Source organism: Artibeus jamaicensis, unplaced genomic scaffold, assembly GCF_021234435.1.
Source record: "Artibeus jamaicensis isolate MK-2021 breed Jamaican fruit bat unplaced genomic scaffold, CSHL_Jam_final contig_3230, whole genome shotgun sequence".
Lineage (NCBI taxonomy): Eukaryota > Metazoa > Chordata > Mammalia > Chiroptera > Phyllostomidae > Artibeus > Artibeus jamaicensis.
In genome coordinates this window covers 2,886,796-2,899,527 of record NW_026521764.1, presented here as the reverse complement: position 1 = coordinate 2,899,527, position 12,732 = coordinate 2,886,796, and the positions used below count along the sequence as shown (strand labels likewise).

The window sequence follows — 12,732 nt, the reverse complement described above, 5'->3', positions numbered from 1 at the left end:
TAGAAATCAGGAATCATTTCTAATAAAGAAGTGCAAGGTTTTGTACACTGGAACTATAAAACATCATTGAAAGAATTAAAGAAGACAAATAATAGAAAGATATCCCATCTCATGTTAAGATGGTGATATACACAAAATTGAGCCCCGGATTTAATGCAACCCCACCGCAATCTCAGCTGCCTTTTCTTTTTCGTTGTTGTCACAGAAATTGATAAACTAATCTTAAAATTCATGTGAGAAATGCAGAGGACACAGAACACCCAAACAATTTTCAAAAAGAACAAAGTGTAGAAGATCCACACTTAATTTCAAATCTGACTCAAACTACAGTAAACAAGACTGGCATAAAGACCAAAAATAAATCCATAAATTTATAATCAATTGATTTTCAACAAAAGTAAAAAGACAATACAATGGAGGAAAGAACAGTATTTTCAACAAATGGTACTTGGACAAATGAATATTCACATGCAAGAGAGTGAAGCTATAACCCTTTTCATTCCCTATCAGTCTTGATTTTATTCAGATTATTTATATTAGTTTTATCTCCTCTTCATATTTCTCTAGGATAAGTCTACTAATATGGCTGTTTATTTATTTATTTTTTTTTAAATGATGCAGCAATTTTTATGAAAATGAAAACTGCTATTAAATCTGACAGGCTGTCACAACCACAAGGAAAATAATAGATGTAATTATGGCAATAAAATTATATTTGTATTTAGTTTCTTTCAAGGAGTTAAAATAAAAGTATTTTCTAAGTTAACAGTTTGGAATAATGTTTATTTTTAATATTCATTTTCTATTTTTATTAAAATAAAACATAAACACTCTTTAAAGTCAGATTGTATTACTAAGTGGCTTATAATGAAATACAGCAGTTCTCTGTTCCATACTATCCACTCCCCCAACTCATCCCACCTCTCCAGAAGCAACTACTTTAAAGTTTCTTTTAATCACATCATATATTTCTAAATATATGCTAATGCTGCTTCTTTTTAATTTATCCACTCAGACATTATCTATTTATTTTCTGTTAGAATACTAGACGGTTAAGCTTTTACCTTCCCCTATCTCTACGCTGGCCAATTTTCTTTTTTATATAATCAACAGTAGGTGCTTTTCATATGGGACTTCTACAAGTTTTTTTCCCTGAATGTTCCAACAAACTTTTCAAAGTTCTAGCAGTAATTTTCCCAAATGCTCAATTTTCTAATACTCTATCAGACCTATTCTCTGGCTTCTACCCTTAAACTCCCTCCCAAAGTGTTCCTTCCCTGTACTTTAAGTCTTGAAAACAGGCTCCTACTCAGAATATGTAAATGAGTGACAATTTTGGAAGTAAAGAGGTGAACAGGAGAAAAAACATGCCCTTAAAACAAAGAGAAGGAAAACTGGTATTGGCTAAGCTAAAGAAAGAAGACACTAGGAAACAGAAGCCACTTCATAATTTTGCTGGAGGACCAACGTGTACCTTTAAGTGGACAGAAAACAACAGAATCAACCATCTTCAGGCATATTTTTACCTCTAATTATAAATGTAGTTTAAGTTTTACTTTTCATACTTTTTTTCCTTGCCTTTGACTTTCTGTATCTGCCATGTATTTTATTTTTAACTTTTATTATGGAAAATTTCAGATATACATAATTGAAGACAAAATAATACAGTGAACCCAATAACTATCAGCTCCAACAACTAGCAACACATGGAAATCTTGTTTTGTACTCCCATATACTTTGGATCCTACATAATTTTGAAGCAAACCCTACATTTATATTTCGGTGTATACATCTAAAAGATCAAAACTCTTTTTAAACAAAATGCTGTTAGCACAAAATATGTAACCAAAATACTGTTAGCACATCTAAAACACAGTAATTCCTTAATATCAAATATCTACCTGGGGTTCAAATTTTCAGTTGTATTAAAAGTTTTTTAAAAATGTATCTTCTGTATTGGTTCTTGAGGTACTTAAATTTTTATATTTGCACTGAATTAAGTGGGAAGAAAAGTGGCAGAGATTGTGAAATATACCCTTGGTTATTTTGAATATCATCTTAAGTTGTTTCATTTTTGATCATACAAAATTTAGTTAAAAACTGGTAAACCTGTCAATATCCCATGTCCTGGAAAGGGAATCTTGAATACCATAAAACTGCCAAACATTCTGAAACTAATTTGTACATTTAATAGAGTTCTAATCAAAATACAACAGACACTCACAAAGCCACGCTTTCAGGCCAGGCCTGGCTTGATCATCCCCCATCAGGAAATGGCCAGGGAACTCCATTGCACCTGGGCTCATGACACAGAGCAATGGCACAAACCAGCCATTTACAACTGACATGCTGCAAGAATTTTTAAAACATGCAATACCTAACTATTAAGGTATTGTCCTTAATAGGTCAATAGGCACTGATCTCTTTTCCCTTAGATGGTCAAATAAAAGAATGACAACAGCCAATAAAATAGCTGTCTGGTATGAATGAATCAAAATTACTTGATTTTGATTCATTCACCCCTGTTTTTTTATTAGATTGGCAAAAAATATATTTTTTGGTCCTGCAGAATTTTCATAATTAGTTTATGTGTGCAATGAAATGAAAAGGGCTGAAACATCACTAGCGAAAACCCATGAAGTTTTGCATGGGGTGGGGAGGCCATGTATAGGGCAGTAACTGGCTGTCCAGGGTGAATGTGTTGCTGATGAAGGTTGACCCAGTGTTTGTACTATTATTTATTTTTGTGAAGAAGCAAATAATGCGCTTTTCAACAAAATCTTGAGGAAGACCTCGTGTCCCTGTAGGACACATGCCTCCAAAGACTTGAAAGAAGAGACTGACACTGGACTATTTAGGTTTCAGTCTATCAAGTATGAACCCTAGCTCCTTGTGGAAGATGATGCAAGACTGCTACAGACTGCTATATCTGGAAACCCAAGGGAAATCAGAGTAAAACTACCTGTACAGGATGAAACCTTTGGATGCCATCCATGCCAGGATCCCATTTTAAGGTGAAGGCTGGCATCCCCATTCCTTAATGAGCAAGAATTTCTGCTCCTACCTGCTAGATCTTTGAAACACCAGTACCCTTTGTGAGGGTCTGCACAAGGTCCCGACTGATATCCTGATGGATGGTTCCCTATGGGAAACAGGTCTGTGGACAGAATACCTGCCTATCCAGAGGCACTGACTGAGCTGGCTGCAGTGAAAGACAAGGTGGAAAGTCCCGGCAACAAAACCAGTCAGCAGCCAAAGACCTAACCCAGTCTCCTGAAGTCTTCCCAACAACCACCAGGTGATATACCTCCCTTCCAGTCAAAAAAGTAAACTAGCCAAGCTCTGTCTTGTTGCAGAGTCAGTCAGACTGCAGTGTGCTTGCCACACAGCCCCCAGGTCGTCCAGTTCAGTAGGTCCAGACTGGACCAGCCAAAGCCCCACTGAGCCCAAAGCTCTCAGAGGATCAGTCCCCAGCCCTTTCTCATGTGGAGTTTCAGAACATCTGCTAAGTCTTTATTTTCCCCAGGGTGGCACTTTTTCCAGAGTTGCAGTCGGATGTTATTCTCAATGTTCCTGTCAATGCTTCTTTAAAAATTCTCACTTGGTTTTGATCATAGTTCACCTTTCCTACTACAGGCTATTTAACCCCAAAGGTGAAAGTTGAGGTAAGGGTATTTGGTGTCTCTCCTATCTTCCCTTTGTACATGGTTGAATGGGAACAATTTGGGGCATCTCAGAGTTGATTGGTGGAAAAAAGAAACTGTGGGGAGGTTAGGTGAGGTGGGCTCCAGTTAAACCAGGATGTCAAAACATTAACACAACCTCCCTGCTATGCAAAGATCTGCCGCAACACTTTCATTCTATACTCTGTTGTGAATAAAATAATGTTCTGACACTTGGCATAATCCCATCTCCTCTTTTTTACTGGGATGGAAGAGTATGAGATGGGAGAGTATGAAGGAATGGTTTCCCCTAACAAGCCAAATCAGTGGTCTGACTTTATAAATTAGTTATCTAATAACACAAAGTATTTTTAAAAATACAAATGTTCTTTTTAACTAAATTATCCTAAAGATGTGAAAAATAACCGAGAAAATATATAAGAAATGATAGGCTTAACCTTATAAAATATTAAAACATGAACTAAATCTATAATAATTACTCACTCATGAATAACCACAAGGCAACTCTAGAGTATGTAAAAGCTGAATATATGAAATAGGAAGTTGTTCTAGTGGGAACCTTACAAAGTTGGATGGGAGCCAGAGGAACAGGGAAGTGTCCCAATTTACTCAGAGATTCCAGGAAAAAAGGAAAGTCCCAAAACTCCAAAGGTGAGGTGTTTTTTTCTTTTCTTTTTTTTTTTTTTGCAAGTTCCACTTCTCCTCCATAATCACTAGAGGACAGACCCTTAATCAGAAGCTAGATTCAATAACATATAAATGGGGTTCTTATTTGAGCTAGAGAAAATTTACTATAATTAATCTAGACCCTTCAATTACAAATATGAACAAATCAAGAATCAAAAAACACTTAAGAAAACTAACAGCATGAATACAACTCATCAGATTCAACAAACTGAAGCATTAACCACCAAAAAGAACCCACAATTACTTTAGGGTCTGTTGAGGGGAGGAACAAAAAGAGCAAAAGAGAAAAAGGATTATATTATAAATGTGTAGGAATACCAAACTGAAGAATTCCCCCACAGGAAAAGGTCAGTAAGAAAAAAGTGAGAAAAATACTATGGATCATGAAAGACCAAAATTTACAAAGTAATAGAAAATTCAGAAATAGAAAAAAATTAATAAAAGGGAAAGCAGAAATCAACTAAAAAATAAAGAATCATAGATTTGGTCAATAAGCCATCTCCTTAAAAAAAAACCAACAAAAACAGACAAATACTTGGCCAGTCTGATTCAGAATGGACACAAATAACATTAGGAATGCAATGAAAAAGTGACTGTGTGCACAAAGATTAAAAAGAGAACATAATGAGCTGTGGCTGGTGTAGCTCAGTGGATTGAACACGGGCTGCAAACCAAAGGATCACAGTTCGATTCCCAGTCAGGGCATAAGCCTGGGTTGTGGGCCAGGTCCCCAGTGGGGGCCACATGAAAGGCAACCACACATTGATGTTTTTCTAACTCCTTCTCCTTCCCTTCCCCTCTTTCTAAAAATAAATAAAATCTTTTAAAAAAAGAGAGAATATAATGACCAATTTTATTTTAAAATCTAGTCAAGTAGAGATTTTTTCAGAAAACATCAATTATTGTAGTAGAAACAGATAAAAAGGAAAATAGTTCCTAATAGAAGAAATTGCAAAGGTTTTCAAAGATATCTTTTATAAAGATATTGTCCCTGAGCAGATTTTAGAATAAATTTTAACAAACTTTCAAGGAAGAGCTAGCTCATGTTTTAAAAATAAAACAGAAAAGATTAAAAACTTTCCAACTTCTGTGCGGATTTCAAAACTCAAAGAAAATTAGCCCTGGCTGGGTGGCTCAGTTGGTTGGGGCACTGTCTCATCCATCAAAAGGCTGCAGCTTCCATTCCTGGTCAGGGCACATACCTAGGTTTCGGATTCCATCCCTGGTCAAGGAATGTATGAGAGTCAATCAATTGATGTTTCTCACATTGATGTTTCTTTCTCTTTCTCTCTTTCTCTTTCATCAATAAACATGTCTTCGAGTGAGGATTTAAAAAAAGAACCCTGACGTTTTGTGCTGGAGATTTTCTACTGGATGATGCTCCACAGTCAGGTAGACCAGTTGAAGTTGACAGTGATCAAGTTTTTTGACAACAATCAATGATATACCACAGAGGAGATAGTCAACATACTCAAAATATTCAAACCAAACCCTGAAAATCATTTGCACCAGCTTGGTTATGTTAATCACTTTGACATTTGGGTTCCACAGAAGTTAAGTGCAAATACCTTCTTGACCATATTTCCACATGCAATTCTCTAATTAAATGTAACAAAAACATTCCATTTTTAAAACAAATTGTGATGGGTGATAACGAGTGCATAGTTTCCAATAAGGTGGAGTGGAAGAGATTGTGGAGCAAGTGAAATGAACCACTAGCAACCACACCACAGGCAGGCCTTCATCCAAAGAAGTGATATTGTGTATAAGGTGGGATTGCAAGGGAATGTTCTATTATGAGCTCCTTCCAGAAAACCAACTGGTTAATTTCAACAACTATGGCTCCTAACTATACCAACTGAAAGCAGCACTCAACCAAAAGCATCTGGAATTAGTCAACAGAAAACGTATAATCTTCCATCAGGACAACGCAAACCTGCATGTTTCTTTGATGACCAGGCAAAAACTGTTACAGTCTGGCTGGGAAGTTCTGATTCATCCACTGTATTCACCAGACATTGCACCTTTAGATTTCCATTTATTCTGGTCTTTACAAAATTCTCTTAATGGAAACAATTTCAATTCCCCAGGAGACTGCAAAAGGCATCTGGAACAGTTCTTTCCTCAAAAAGATAAAATGTTTTGGGAAGATGGAATTACAAAGTTGCCTGAGAGATGGCAGAAGGCAGCAGAATAAAACAGAGAATATGTGGTTCAATACAGTTACTGGTGAAAATGAAAAAAAGCATGTTTTATTTTTACTTAAAAACCAAATGAACTTTTTGGTAGTATAAGGAAAAAAACCCACAATCACCTGAATGCTTCTAATACTTCAAATAAAATTTAAACTCAGACTTAAGGGAAAATCTTACATTAGTAAAAATAGATGAAAACCAGTTATTTTATACCAATATCTACAAAAAGCATCACTCTTAATGGAGAAATGTCAGAAGCTTTACCATAAAGCCAGACACAGGAGAAAAATGCCCACTAAGGCCATTACTTTTCATACCTATGTAGAAAGTTTTAAGCACTGTAGTAAGATGTGACATGTTTTTAAAAAAACAGATGACAATGATCTACTTAGGAAAGTTTTAAGGAATCAGTTGAGAAATGATTAAAGTCACTTAGAGGAGTTTGGCTAAGTGGCTAAGCATAAAAGCAGTATAGAAAAATCAAAAGTTCCCCTAAATAATAGTAATAATCAATTCAAAAATATCACTGGGGATTAAAAAAAGAGAGATCCTATTCACAACAGCAACAAAATCTAGCAATAAAAAATAAGACCAACTTAAAAATGTTCAAATAGGAGGAAAATTATAAAATATACTAAAGAACATCTAAAAATAAATGAAGAGACCATATGGTGGAGTAAGAAGATTCAATACTATAAAAATGTAAACTCTTGGACTTCTGGCTAAGATGGAGGCATAGGCAGATACAACTCAGTCTCATCACATGTCCAAAAGAAGGACAACAATGAATTTAAAAACAAAAAAATAACCAGAACTGCCGGAAAAATAGAACTGTATGAAAGTCCAACAACCAAGGAATTAAAGAAGAAACATTCAGACCAGTAGGAGGGGTAGAGACGGGCTGCCAGGGTGGAGAGGATGCACAGCAAAGCAGCAAACTGGGGCAGGTGAGCCAGCAGCTGGTGTACTGAGCAGTCCCACATTTACATGTGAATAAACTGGGAGGAATGACTGGAGAGGAAGACAGATCACACAACCCAGGGTTCCAGAGTGGGAAAAGAAAGCTTCATATCCTCTGGTGGTAAAAACCTGTGGGGGTTGCAGTGGCAGGAGAACTCCCAGCCTTACAGGAGAGTTCATTGGGGAGACTCACAGGGTCCTAGAACATACACAAACCCACCCACCCGGGAATCAGCACCACCAAGCCCAATTTGCTTGTGGGTCGTGGGGGAAGTGGCTGAAAGCCAGCCAAGAGCCTAGCAAATGGCACTGTTCTCCCTCAGACCCCTCCCCCACATACAGTACTGCAACACAGTGCACTGGGTTGCCCCACCCTGGCAAATACCTAAGGCTCCACCCCTTACAATATAACAGGTGTGCCCAGACAAAGAAATATGGCCCAAATGAAAGAACAGATCAAAACTCCAAAAATAGAACTAAGCAATGAAGAGAGAGCCAACCTATCAGATGCACAGTTCAAAACACTGGTGATCAGGAAGCTCACAGAAATAGTTGAGTATGGTCACAAACTAGTGGAAAAAGTAAAGGCTATGCAGAGTGAAATAAAGGGAAATGTACAGGGAACCAACAGTGAAGAGAAGGAAACCGGGTCTCAAATCAATGATTTGGAGAAGGAAGAAATAAACATTCAACCAGAACAGAATGAAGAAACAAGAATTCAAATAAATCAGGAGAGGCTTAGGGAACCTCCAGGACAACTTTAAATGTTCCAACTTCCAAATCCACAGGGGTGCCAAAAGGAGAAGAGGAAGAGCAAGAAACTGAAAACTTATTTGAAAACATAATGAAGCAGAACTTCCCCAATCTGGCAAAGGATATAAACTTCCAAGAAGTCTAGGAAGCTCAGAGTTCCAAAGAAGTTAGACCCAAAGAAGTTTGACCCAAGGAAGTACACACCAAGGCACATGATAAGTACATTACCCAAGGTGAAAGATAAGAATCTTAAAAGCAGCAAGAGAAAAGGAGAGTTATCTACCAAGGAGTTCCCATAAGACTATAAATTGGTTTCTCATAAGGAACCTTGCAGGCAAGAAGGGGCTGGAAAGAAGTATTCAAAATCATGAAAGGCAAGAACCTACAATCTAGACTACTCTCTGCAGCAAAGCTACCCTTTAGAATGGAAGGGCAGATGAAGTGCTTCCCAGATAAGGTCAGGTTAAAGGAGTTCATCATCACCCAGCCCTTATTATATGAAATGTTAAAGGGACTTACCTAAGAAAAAGAAGATGATCAAAAATATGAACACTAAAATGACAACAAGCTCACAACTATCAACTGAACTTAAAAACAAAAACAAACTAAGCAAACAACTAGAAGAGGAACAGAATCATAGAAATGGAGATCACATTCAGGGTTATCAGTGGGGCAGGATAGAGGGAGAATAGGGGAAAAGGTACAGAGAATAGGAAGTATAAATGGTAGGTACAAAATAGAGGGCGAGGTTAAGAATAATATAGGAAATGGAGAAGCCAAAGAATTTATATGCACGACACATAGACATGAACTAAGGGGGAGGAATGCTGGTGGGAAGGGGCATGCAGGGCAGAAGGAAATAAAGGGGAAGAAAAAAAGGGATAAGTGTAATAGCATAATTGATAAAATACACTTAAAATAAAACATTTAAAAAACGTGTTTTGAGCAAAGAAAAAAAAATCTTGAACAAACAGTACCTTGAAGGTAACTGAAGGTTAAACATGTAAGAATAAATATTTATTTATTTACTTCCATAAAAAGTAAATTTATGGTCTATAAGCCTTTTAATACATCACTAGATTGAAAGTATACCACCCTTTTGTGGCTTTAGCTGTACTCATCTTCCCCCTGTCCTGATATAAAGTCCTCTACTCACTTACCACCACATATACACAACCACCTTTGCATACCCACCATATTTTTTGGAGCATAAGATGCAGCTAGGTTTTAGAGGAAAATAGGAAAAACAATTTTTAAACAAAAAGTGTGGTAAAATATTTAATAACATAAATAAGATAATATTCCACCAATGTAAATGTAAAAAGAACTTAACAGCAGCATTAACAACCATTATCCCTCCCAAATTTGGGGGGGGGGCATACATCTTATAGTCTGAAAATATGGTAATTCATAGGCACCCTTGAGGAGCAGTATAACTGTCTCTGTGACTGCCTCAACTAGGAAAAAGTCTCCTAATACATTATTTTCATAGCATCCTATACTTTGAAACTCTAACCAACCTATAATTAAATATTTTGGTATTTGTTTAATGTATAATTCCCTCTCTAAAATAACTCTGATGAGCACAGAAATATTTGTCTTGTTCAAACCTATATTCCCAACAACTAGCCCACAGGCTGCACATCATAAGTTCTCAACCATATAGTTTCAGTCATAAAAATGCAACACTATTTGGTTATCAAAATAATAGATTTTCAAATTAAATATTATTTATAAGAACATCTTTATAATATTGAAGTCAGCACTTCCCACAAACTGTACAACAAGCTATAGAGAAGGAAGCCATACCTTTCAAGGGTTAGTCAACTTAAATAACAAGCTTTTACAGTAATACTTCTGAAATATATTTGTAATTTTCTATAATTATACCAGTATGTGAAGCAAATTTAATAAAATGAATGGTATTTACCCAACTATATTCTGTTCTAAAAATATTTCTAAATTTGTTTTACAAAGCACTTCTACCCAGTTTTATAACTCTTGGTAAATAAGTAAACTAGTGTTAATTAGGGCTAGACCCTACTTAATATTAAAAATCCCTTTGTAAATTCATTCCTATTCAACAAATGAATCTTCCATGAAAAATATGACCCGTAACTTGTTTTCATAAGATGTTAAAAATTTTGTTCTTTTTATTTTATAGGTAAAATAATTATTTCACTAGAACCATGCTATATAGTTTACAGAATCCAAGACATGTCTATGTACATTTGGAAAGATTAAAGCATAATTTCAAAGGCAGTATCTAAGTCAGACTACTTGTACTGTATTTGCAATCTAGCAACTAAATTCTTTTTAAAAACACATTTCCAAGAAATGATGTAGAAAAAAAAGGACCTACTGAAATGTGGATCAAGTCAGGTTTCTTTAAGGTTAAATTCTGATGCATTATTTTCATACAACTGATCTCACCATGACAGCAAAGTTCTTACAAATCATTAGTTAAGTCAATAAAAATTGTTTCTATGAACATTGTGGTGCATAGGTTCTTTGAAATTGATGTTTTAGGATTCTTGGGGTATAATCCTAGCAGTGGAATTGCTGGGTCAAAAGGCAGGTCGATTTTTATTTTTCTGAGAAAATTCCATACTGTTTTCCATAATGGTTGCACCAGTCTGCAATCCCACCAACAGTGAACTAAGGACCCCTTTTCCCCACACCCTCTCCAACATTTGTTGTTTGTTGCATTGTCTATTATAGCCATCCTGACTGGTGTAAAGTGGTATCTCATTGTGGTTTTAATTTGCATCTCTCTGATAGCTAACGATAATAGCCAAGAGTTGGAAGCAACCTAGGTGCCCATCAGTAAACGAATGGATCAAAAAATTGTGGTACATATACACCATGGAATTCTATGCAGCAGAGAGAAAGAAGGAGCTACTACCTTTTGCAACAACATGGATGGAACTGGAAAGCATTATGCTGAGTGAAATAGGCCAGGCATTGAAGGACAAATACCATATGATCTCACCTTTGACAGGAAGCTAAAGAATAAAACAAACAAGCAAACAGAATAAAAACAAAGACACTGAAATAGAGAACAAGTGGGCAGCGACCAGAGGGGAGAGGGAAGGGAACTTAAGGGGAAAAAGGGGGAGGGATTTTGAGGACAAGTATGAAAGACACAGAGATGAGGACTGGGGCGGGGGGAGAATGGGAGGGAGGGGGGAGACCGGGCAGGGGGGTGGGGTGGGATGGGAGAAATAGATAAAAAAAAAATGTACTTGAAAAGTAACTAAATAAAATTTAATATTAAAAAAAAATTATTTCTAGATTATGACTACATGCTGTCAATACCTTAGTTCCAATTAATATCTTAAAATTCTAACTTGGTTATATTGAATCACAGAAGGAAAGTAACATTTTCATCAGGCTCAGCCTATTTAATCAATATTCACTGAGTGCTTACAGGCCGGGCACAATGTTAGATACTGAACAGAACAGAGATACTCTTTCCTCCAAAAACTCAATCTAATAGAGTAGAACAAAATGTGTAAACGTGCATAAAGCACAAAGACACCAACACAAGGACAGTATCAAAAAGGTAGGTGATAATATAGCATAGTGGTTAAGAGCCTGGACTCTGCCACTTAACTAGTCCTGAAAGCCTAAGTAAATAACTTAACCTCCCCAGGTCAGCTTCTTCCATCTGTTACGCAGAATGACAATGGTACCTATCTCACAGGGTTGTTGCTGCTCAATTATACATGGACCCTCCTAGAACAATACTTTCTAGTGCATTATTAACACTGGCAGGAGACAGGGTACAAGAAAAAAAGTAGAATATTAACTCTTTCTTTGATGGAGATGGTGGGAAGACAAAAAGATGAAAAGTAGACACCAGTAGAAGGCATCCTAGTTGAAATAATCAAACTCAGTTCATCCTACTGAAATTTGTGAACACATGATCGACATTTAAAGCCTTAAAACAAAATATAGAGCTGTATTTTCCAAAGCATTCCTACAGAAACTCTAAGGGTGGAGTCAACAAAAGAAAAGGGCAGGCACAGCAGAGCATTCAGGGCAATTAAGGAGACCCAGTCACAAGAGCTCATGTTTTGGTGGAAACACCACAAACTCCCCTCCAGAGATAGTAGGTGTTTATTCTGCGTGCGGAGGGTTCCTAATAGGCATACTGAGTGCAGAGGCTGAGGCAAATCTGGTTCTTCATAACAGACGGGAGGTGAGACTGGAGAAAAGGAGACTGAACACACTGTAGCACTGTTTGCCAAACAGAAAACTTGGCATTTAGGGAGCAAAAATTCTTTCCGCACAGGACTATTCTCCACCAAATGCTTGTAATGTTTCATAATTATGACAACCAAAACTTCCCACCACTTCTAGTAGTTCTAGGTGGTACTTCTAGTACCACCTTCTCCCCTTCTGTTCTTCCAACTTAAAGCACTGCACTAATACTAATATGTCCTGTCTCC

At 36.7% G+C, this 12,732-nt stretch overlaps 1 protein-coding gene and 1 pseudogene across 4 annotated transcripts in view; one reads left to right on the top strand and one right to left on the bottom strand.

Annotated features, from left to right (window-relative positions):
- PALS2 (protein associated with LIN7 2, MAGUK p55 family member) overlaps positions 1-12,732 on the bottom strand; it is a 108,476-nt gene that overhangs the window by 57,077 nt on the left and 38,667 nt on the right. The window lies entirely within an intron of this gene.
- LOC128627142 (protein C1orf43 homolog) lies at positions 2,369-3,645 on the top strand (annotated as a pseudogene).